The sequence below is a fragment of the Euprymna scolopes genome, chromosome 19, assembly GCF_053919585.1.
Source record: "Euprymna scolopes isolate OS-2025 chromosome 19, ASM5391958v1, whole genome shotgun sequence".
Taxonomy (NCBI): Eukaryota; Metazoa; Mollusca; class Cephalopoda; order Sepiida; family Sepiolidae; genus Euprymna; species Euprymna scolopes.
This window is the reverse complement of record NC_136500.1, coordinates 143,748,856-143,757,117: the sequence shown is the minus strand read 5'-3', so window position 1 is coordinate 143,757,117 and position 8,262 is coordinate 143,748,856. Positions and strand designations below refer to the sequence as shown.

General features: G+C 33.1%; 1 long non-coding RNA gene across 1 annotated transcript in view; it reads left to right on the top strand.

Annotated features, from left to right (window-relative positions):
- Window positions 1-6,703: 6,703 nt before the first annotated feature.
- LOC145240013 (uncharacterized) overlaps window positions 6,704-8,262 on the top strand; it is a 43,035-nt gene continuing 41,476 nt past the window's right edge. The window contains exon 1 of the long non-coding RNA XR_013862460.1: window positions 6,704-6,963. This is a non-coding gene — a long non-coding RNA (uncharacterized LOC145240013). The remainder of the gene's footprint in view (window positions 6,964-8,262) is intronic.

Genomic DNA, 8,262 nt, shown 5'->3' with positions numbered 1-8,262 from the left:
GAGATCAAGGGTGTAATCCCTCCTGGAGCTAACACTTGATTCTGTTATGATTTAAATTTATATCCGATGGCTCTTTTAAGAATAGATACTGTTCCCTTTATGACTGCTATATGTATTTCCTTACAGCTTGGTCTTCCAGGGATGGCTTCTAAGTATTTATGAAGATTCTTTTTTATTAATCCAGTCGCTCCTATCACAATCGGTATAATGTTTATTTCTTTCAGAGACCATGTCGTTTTTAGATCATTTTTTAGGTCCTGATATTTTGTTATCTTTCCCCGTTCAGCTCTGTTAAGGCCGAAATCATTTGGAACTGTGACATCAACAATGAGCGCAGTTCTTTCAGGCTTATATATAACCATATCTGGTTTGATGGCCTTGTCTTTTATGTATCTGCTTGCCTGTATGTCTTTGTCATAGAACACGGTCACTTTTCTTTGTGTTCACTTGAGTTCTTATATGTGCCATTAAATGTGATTTTCGAGAGAAAGAATATCCACACATTTCACAAGAATAACACTGTATACACCTACGAAATCAGCATAAATGGTGCAAACTCAATGACCGGCTCTGACCCCTTAGATGCCCAGGGATAGTATCAAGCGGAAGACGTTGTTTGGGTTAGTAACTCTCGCAATAAATGTACGAGCAAGTCCAGGATGGGTCACGTGACTGGAATCAAAAGTCCACGCTCGGTCATCCGTTTTACTATCGACAACAACATTGTCAGCGATTCCCACTGCACCATCAACTTGTTCAAGTATCTGGTCCATCTTCATTTGGAAAATATTTTGCAATACACTCAATCCAAATGGTAGTCTCTGAAAACAGTACCTGCCATAAGGAGATGTGAATGCTGTTAGTGGTTGAGACTCACTGTCCCGGTGTATTGACCAATAACCAGCTTTAGCGTCCAGTTTAGAAAATAGCTTGGCACCTGCAAAATGGATTGTTAGCTCTTCCACTGTAGGAATACCATGATGTAGTCTTTTGAGTGCTGTATTCAGGTGTCTTGGATCTAAACATATTCTCAGGCTCCCATCTTTTTTATGTGAGTATGCTAAACTCAAAACCCAGTCTGTTGGCTCTGTCACTTTTCTGATAATATTGTTTTCAACCATGTTATCAAGTTCCTGCTTTATCTTGTCTTTTAGAGCAATTGGTGTTTTTCTAGGTGCATCAATGTGCGGTGATATGCTTTTGTTGAATGATAGTCGCACAGACCCTGGCATGCAACCAATGTTATCAAACTGATCTGGGTGCATCTGCATCAGGTCTTTTATTGTATTGACTGGTGTTGCAGCAGGAGGCTGATGCCTATCCTCTTTCCTGATTGTGCAGTGAAGGGTGACTATTTGAACTGTTCTAGTGAGGGTAATCCTAGAACTGCTGGGCCTTGTAAGTCTACAATGAAAAAACACTGTTGTGCCAGTCTGTTCCATTGTATTTGCATGGAATATTGATGCTACCAAAGCATTTTATCGGAGTACCATTATATGATATTAGTTTGTTTTTCCTTGTTTTGTTTTCTATGTTTGGGAAACCATAGGCATCTAATCTCTCCGGGAACATTCTACGATATGTAGAGACTGGTAATGTGTTACCTTGGGCTCCTGTATCAATTTTCACCTGCAACCTGTGGACTCCATTTCTGTTAGGCAATTTAATGTTTACATAAACAAAAGCTTCGTCTCTCTGGATGATAGACAACATTTTGATGCTGTTAAAAGTAAGGCTTCATCTATTCCTTGAGTATTGCACATTGCATCAGCTTGTATGGGCTGTCATTTCGTGGACTGGTCTCTCTGACATTGTGGTTGATACTCCGGCTTTGACCTTTTGTAGTCTCTGCTTTGTGACTTCAATCTTTGCTGTGGTTTTGTTTTGCTTGATAAACAAACTGCTGCCCAGTGGTTATCTTTACCACATGTTTTGCATTTTGATCCATATGCTGGGCAAGCTTCACGACGAAGTTCATGGCTTCTACCACAATTAAAACAGTTATTAAATTTCTTAGAACTTTTTGATGTTCTCATCGTCTGGATAATGGTGCTACTATTTTCGTTGCTATTTAACATAACCCTGAGTTGTTTTAGATGTATGTTAGAAGCTTCATACATTTTTCCGATGCGAATATCTTCTTCTAATGTTAGGGTATTGTCTTTTCCCAACAACTGCTTTTGGAAATCTACAATTGAAGTGTTGGCGATAATAAATACAATTATACATTGTTGTTGATCAGACTCTCATAAAGAACATTTTTGTGTGAGTCGTCTGCATCTATTTACGAAATCATCCAACGATTCATCTTGTTTTTGTCTGTAAGACATTAATTTTAATCGATTCACTCTAATATTTTCTTTTGGCCCGAGCTGTTCTATGAATCGATTAAATATAAATTCGATTTGCAGTAAAATATAACTTATTTATTGTTCTGTTTTTATTTTATCTATAAATATAAAAGCGAAAATTTATGTATGTATGTATGTATGTATGTATGTATGTATGTACGTTCGCTTTTCCTCGATGTCCACGAAAGGCTTCTTTCAAACAAGCGCTTGCTCGCTTCACAACTTTTTAAAACTTTTTATATCATCTATAAATTGTAATATCTACAAATTATCCACGGAGCTCGCCTATTTAATTTTATTGACTTTCAAACGTTAATTATTCCACATTTCCCGCATCGGCACGCGTTACATTCGCTTTTCTGTATGAAAAAAGCGAACCTCAACTCCACCTTTCCCTCCCCCCTCCTCCTATCTCCACATTAAAAAACGGCCTTACGCCTAATTTGCTCAGTGGGGAAGCAAATAAATACCAGTCCCGGGCGACAAGATCAAAGTGTAATATCTGTTCCGGCAGATGCTGCAGGCTATGACTAGCTATGACTAGCAAAGACCAGATGTGGGGGCAACCCCACATGCCTGACCTTTAACCAGCTCCCATTTCCCACCTCTCGGGAGCTGGTCCCCTTTTTCCCTTCCCCCTCCCTTCACTCCTCACATTAAAAATTGGCCTTGTGCCTAATTTGCTCGGTGGGGGAGCAAATAAATACCATCTGTTCCGGCAGATGCTGCAAGCAAAGACTAGCTATGACTAGCAAAGACCATATGTGGAGGTAACCCCACATATCTGAACTTGGTCAATGTAGGGATCACCCTACAGACCACAGTTACTATCCAGCTCCCATTTCCCACCTCTCGGGAGCAGGATCCCCCTTTCCCTCCCCCTCCCTCGCTCTCCACATTAAAAAACGGCCTTGTGCCTAATTTGCTTAGTAGGGGAAGCAAATAAATAAACAGGCCGAAAGCCAGTTGTCTCAAGAGAAGCTAAGTAACGTTTGTTCAATGTCGACTTTGTTATATCAGACTGGAGCTTTCATTTCGCTCCTCCTAATAAACAGTGAGCAGGTTTTTAAAAACAAACAAACCGATTTATTCACCTCATTCAAAACTGTCCCGCACAAAATCGTAACTGCTGAATACCTATCGCCGTCACGTCAATCAAAAACGCGCACTTGTTTTTTTTTAACACTTTACTATTTTCCAACTGCGCGTCGTGAAGGCTTCGTTTTTTTTTTTTTCCACATTTTCGGGTTTTTTTTCACATACCCCGAAAAACACCCGGGCAACGCCGGGTACCCCTCGCTAGTTAAGAATAAAATACAGTTGCAAACGTTGTTTGAAAAGTTTGAAAGTTTCTGCAGGGTTTTCTGTTAGCGAATTCATTGGGGGAATATCGTTTCGAGACATCGTAATATAGACAGTAATAACAAAAAGAGATAGTAGCAACAAGTTTTTAAAAATTGGCGCCGAAAAATACGAGAAGTTAAGTTACAAAAAAAAAAGTGAATCCAAATACCTGATAAATACTTGTATTCTATGAAAAATCTTTCATTTTTCTTTTTTTCCCCCTTTTTTCTCCCAGCTTCAAAAGAATGTTTTCTTTCCGTTGTTTCGTTTTTTTTTTCGTCAACGTCTTGTTTTATTTTTATTTATTTATTTTTTTTTAAGCGATTTATCTTTTTAAAATCCTTATCGTTGCCACCCTGTTGAATTGTTGTGTGCGTGTGGGTGTGTTGATGCTTGAATTATTGCAGAGACGTTTAGATGAACAAATGATTTATTAATATACATAAATACATAAGGAAAAGATATACACATGTTAACTAGTCCTAGTCCGAGCGGGAAGTGAGGTCCTTGTATATATTCATACACCAGGGGACCACAGCTGTTGTGCGCGTATGAAAGTAGTTCTATGATATTACTACAATACCCATTAACAAATTTCTGTTTACAGGTAGTGACAGATGTCGAACGTAAAGAGTCCCTTTTAATGCTTACAGGGTTCGAGGGGATTTGTATAAATAAAAACAGCAAATCTGCCGAACAAGCTACTTAATTGAGGAGACATCCCCACCTGAAAAATGATATATATATATATATATATATATATATATATATATATATATATATATATATATATATATATAAGGAATGAAAAAATATACCAGCGGTGGTTGACGTTATGTTTAAAGAAAAATAGAAAAAACCGAATGAAATTATTAAAAAATCAACGTTTCGTCCTTGCTAATACTATTACGCAAAGAAAAGGCTTCTACCATTTAACCCCTAGCATAGGGAAAATAATAATCAAAGAGCAAGGTATCAGGGTGGATCCTGGCTAGCCGTTTTTCTTTGAATGTTTCAGGAAAATGAGTAGTTTCGCAGAAGAAAAAAAAAAAAATGTACATATTTATTTTAATGCATTTTAAAAGTGTATATATAGATATCAAACAACCTTCCCATACGCACACATATTCGTCCTTTCCCGACATGGGTTGGATTTTAAAAAACTGTCTTTTTTCGCACGATCTATGACTTTTTCTTTTATCACATTTTTATTTCAATTATCCTGAAGATGTCCTCTGAAACAAGGACGAAACGTTGATTTTTTAATAATTTCATTCGTTTTTTTCTATTTTTTCTTTAAACATATATATATATATATATATATATATATATATATATATATATATATATTTATATATATATATATATATAAGTGGTTTTTGTTTTGATTTTTTAAACGATAGTAATGTTTACGTCTCCGCCTAGAAAGTCGCCCAATTTTATTTGGACGTATTATTTATTTATTATTTTTAAAAACAGTAATCTACTGACACGCGTGTTTCGGAGCCCTACTCCTCATCAGCGTAGCTTGACTGTTGGTAGGATTCGAACCTTTGCTCTTATGTATTTCAGTCCAGCGCCCTAATCCACTGCGCTATGTTCCCATAGACAATTTACTGCTTCGTTTTTATCGTTCATATATATATTTCATATATATATATATATATATATATATATATATATATATATATGTGAAATATATATATATATATATGAAATATATATATATATATGAAATATATATATATATATGAAATATATATATGAAATATATATATATATGAAATATATATATATATGAAATATATATATATATATATATGAAATATATATATATATGAAATATATATATATATGAAATATATATATATGAAATATATATATATATATATATATGAAATATATATATGAAATATATATATATATATATATATATGAAATATATATATATATATATATGAAATATATATATGAAATATATATATATATATATATATGAAATATATATATGAAATATATATATATATATATGAAATATATATATATATGAAATATATATATATATGAAATATATATATATATGAAATATATATATATATGAAATATATATATATATGAAATATATATATATATTAAATATATATATATATGAAATATATATATATATATATATGAAATATATATATGTATATGAAATATATATATATATATGAAATATATGTATATGTATGAAATATATATATATATATATATGAAATATATATATATATATGAAATATATATATATGAAATATATATATATATATGAAATATATATATATGAAATATATATATATATATATATATATATATGAAATATATATATATATATATATATATATATATATATATATATATATATATATATATATATATATATATATATATATATATATATATACACCGAGAAGCAGCGTTGGCCTTACTGATCAGTGGTGTCTCAGCTATTGGAAGTCAACTGCTTTCCTTTCAAAGAGGAGGTAATGCTTGGGAATGTGCAATTCATGACAAGGGAAACCCTCTGCCAGACTGATGATAATTCGAAACATGCCTGACGTGAACAAAAACAGGACAGTTATGGCAAATTTAATCAAATCAGGTTTGATAACAATAAGTAACAACTTTTATAATCATGTGATCATAGTTTATTTTCTTTGTGAAAATTTATTTTTTGTCATTTAACCGACTTTGCTGTTTGTGTAATTCGTTTCTTTTATTTGAGTTGTTTAGGTGAAATATTCAGTTTTGTTAATATTTTTTTATGAGGATTATTTGGATAATACGGGTTACTGTTCTCATTAATACTGTTTTTTTTTAAAGTTTGTTAATAAAAAAAATAAAATAAAATACAAAGAGAAATTTACAAAAGAAAATCTCAACAGATTGACAAATATAATTTCAACTAATTCGGCATACTTAACTAATGAACGGACATTTTTACACGAGGAGCGAAATAATGATTACACCGTCTTACGATGACCTTAAGTTTTCTTTAGCAGTTGAATTTCTCTTTAAATAATTTCACGTTTAAATCGTGTTTTTCATATTTTGATTTGGATTTTTTAAATGTTTTCATATAGTCTGTTTCTTAATGAATTGGACACACAAAACAAAAGTTGTATCAATTTACTAAAGAAATCCTAACAAACAAAACGAATTTTCTGTTTTGAACACAAAAGCAAAACACGAACTTATCCCACTTTTTGGTACTGAATTCCTGGAACGAAAGGTAAGTTTTTTTTTTTTTTTTTTTTTTTTGTGCTAATGCAGAGAGTGATCCGCGCTATTTTTTAAATCGTATTTCCAGGTTTAATTGACGTTTTATGATATGTTTTTTTTTTTTATTCAAGTGTAAGGTTAAAGTACATAATAGGTACAAAACACTCCCCTCCCCATGTTAAGAATGGCTTTTTAAATAATAACATTATTATTTCAGCACGGATCACTCTCTGCGTGAGTACCCGAAAAAAATACAATCTTCTTCGTGACCTTCTTCTCAGGTCTTGTAACCACAGTAACATAAAAAAAAAAAAAGAATGAAGTCACTCTTCACAAAGGAGGAAGGTTTTTATAACAATTACCTTACTCTATTAGTATAAATAACCACAAGGCTATTGTTATTCTTGGCTGTTGGAAGAGCATCCTCACCTCCGGCAGCTACACCCAAGTAAGTAAGGTATTATTTACTACAAACAATAATTTAATTAAAAATTGCTCGAATTGTTAGACAAAAAACTACTCTGTATTTAATTGTCTTAATATATTTTTTTCTTCACCAATTAGCAGAAAGTTAATGTGGAAAAAGTAAGTTTTTACAATGTAACCCAGCGTTAATAAATAAATACATAAATACTAGGATTTTAGAGTAAACTCCTAGACCTTTTTCCCACAACTTGCCTTGAACTGTGTTCAGCTTCCGTTCTGTCTCCATTTGAATCTTCCGACCACTCTGTTGTATCAGTTAAGATAAAAATGAAATATAATAAGTCCTCATATGTACCTCTCCATCATACAGTATATCGATACTCTATGCTGACTGGGATAGCTTCCGTACATTTATATCAGATCTACCTCTGTGTTCCATGTTTAAAAAGGATGTGTCCTCTATAATATCAGACCTGATGGAATGGTTAATAGTTGGTATAGACTGTTTCATACCCTCAAAAAAATTCCAGCGAAAACCTAACAGCCAGCCGTGGTTCTCTCCACAATGTGCTGCTGCCATTGCGCACAGAAATCACTTTGTCCATTGCTTCCAATGTAATAGATGTACTGAGACTAAAGCTGCTTTCAAAACTGCCAGCAACCACTGTAAAGAAGTAATGCAAGAGAGTTGTATGCTCCGTCCGTCAAGTCCAAAGTAGCTGAGCTGCAGCTTGGTTCCCACCAGTTTTTGTAAATAGCAAACAGAATCTTGAACAGAAGCGTGTGCTCCATCCCAACTATTATCAATGGACCTGAGGTAATCTCGTCAGCATCAGACAAAGCCAAACTCTTTGCCAAGAACATTGCAGCTAATTCTACCCTT